Source organism: Nothoprocta perdicaria, unplaced genomic scaffold, assembly GCF_003342845.1.
Source record: "Nothoprocta perdicaria isolate Ctin4 unplaced genomic scaffold, notPer1 scaffold_421, whole genome shotgun sequence".
In the NCBI taxonomy this organism is placed as follows: domain Eukaryota; kingdom Metazoa; phylum Chordata; class Aves; order Tinamiformes; family Tinamidae; genus Nothoprocta; species Nothoprocta perdicaria.
Window position 1 is genome coordinate 289,860 of NW_020455668.1, and position 2,203 is coordinate 292,062.

Here is a 2,203-nt window from a genome sequence, read left to right on the forward strand (position 1 = left end):
AGACAATTCTGCAACATCCAGTCTAAATCTCCCATCCTTATAGGTAGGCTTATATACGCCGGTTCGTCCCCAATTACCTCCTTGCAGCGTTGTCGGCCCTTACAAACCAGATGTCCAAGGACTTCTGACCGTTGCCATATACTCTTTGGGGHGGTAAAGGGCGGAAAAATCCACTCCAGAATTGCCACCTGATTTGCCGCTATCCTTATCTGTCGCTGCTGCCGCTCGGCATCTTACGCGGCATCCCTTTTGCCGTACCTCTGGCAAAGGACAGCTGCCTTTGTTTTTGATCCGCTGATGGAACAAGTACACTGTCGGCCTTGAAGTTGGTTATCTACTAACAAGGCATCCTGCCTGCTAATAGGCACTGTACGGCCATCCTTGGAGCGGGCCTCAACATCCTATCTTGCTATATATTTAAGAATATACGCAGGTTAAACACACACAAAAAACCTTTCCTTTGAATTACAACAGTAAAAATTAGATTAGATTAGTATGTTTTCAGTAGAAATTGAGGTTAAAGTCAAATTAACCATCTAACGTGACACATATTTTTCATAGTAGCACAGATACCGCAATTTTATTCAATATTAATGCCATTTCATTTTCTCCTGCATTATGATTTTAACAATATTGTTGAAACAAAAGTATTTGTTTGACAAACAAGAATAAAAACTGTTGTTTAAAAGTTTAGTTTGCTTTTTACAGAGTGTGTTTCATATATCTCATATTCTAGACAGAGCGTCCTCTATTTATTGTGAGTATTTAGATCTGGAAAAACAGATGTTCTGTTTTTTAATTATAGTGTATTTGATTGTGGTCATCTAGAAAATGTGAGAAACAAGACTCTTGGAAAAGAACTAAAATGTGTACCTCTAATGACACTTTTATAAAAGATTGTAAAACTGCAGTAGTCACTTAAGCTAATTAGGAGCAGTATGGGAAACAAACATATTTTAAAAAATAGACAGCAAAATAAATACAGCAAAATAATTCTCAGGATCATGCCTATTATCAGAATTTTTAATGTGTATTTCATATCTTAAGCATATCATATTTTTAATGCTCTCATGGAAAATTGACACAGATATTTAATAATAATGTCTGCAGTTTCATTATTAAGTCTTTCTGTTTGCAAATCCTTTCAGATATTAATATTTTTATGTAAATCATTTCATACTTAAGGGTTTTTTTTCCAGAGTGAAAAAGCAAGGAATATTATGAACTAAATGCCTGTCATTCTGATGCATTTTGAGATATGTCTCAAAAATAAGGTAGAAAAAGAATTTATGGAAGGTTTCAAAATAAAAATGGCAAAGGGGATGATGAAGCATCTATTTTCAACGTTACAAGTATGTGTGTTTGTGTGTGGGGGGAGTGATTGTAGAACCAAAATGATGTCTGCCTTGATATAACTGAGTTTCTGTCCTTCTCTCACGAAGACAGGAAAATAAAAACCTACAGAAATAGTCCAGTTCTCTTTATTTTTTATATCTAAAATATTTTCTGATTTTTTGTTATTAAATATTGAATGAAACATTGTGTGAGATTATGAGTTTCTATAAAAGATCCTGTAGATCTTCTCAAGATGTCCATGTAAATACTGTACGGAGAATATGAACAAATTTAAATAATATTTTTAAAATAGGACCTTCCAATTCAACCTTTAATTGTACTGAATAATAAATCAAAAGCATTCTACCAATCAATGGCATATTTAAAATGTTCTATGAACTGCTCTCTGCAATAAATCAAGTCCTAAATAAGCCACTTATATTCAATGCACATGGCGATGATAAAATATACAAGCACACCATCACAAAGTCAAACAGCAGAAGCTGAAGATCACAAAGCTAAGATCCAAAAACTTTAAAGCTATTTCTGCACTGATCCACTCACTTCTAGAAAGACCGAAGGCCAGATCAAATTGAGGACTTAAAAGCTCAAGTGATCAGCTGTTTCAAGTTACTGAAATATATAAAAAATAGTAATAAAAAAGTGCCTAGGGATATACTAAGTTTAAAAAGTAAATTTCTTATGAAGTTTTGGTTCATCCAGGCATTAACATTGTATTTAAAAATGAGTTTTTGGACTTATAAGTAATTTAACAGACTAAACACACTTGTGAGACTATGAATACTCTGACTTGTTGAATTTAGACATGGAAGTACCTAATAGCTTAAATAGCAGCTTAAATTTTTTT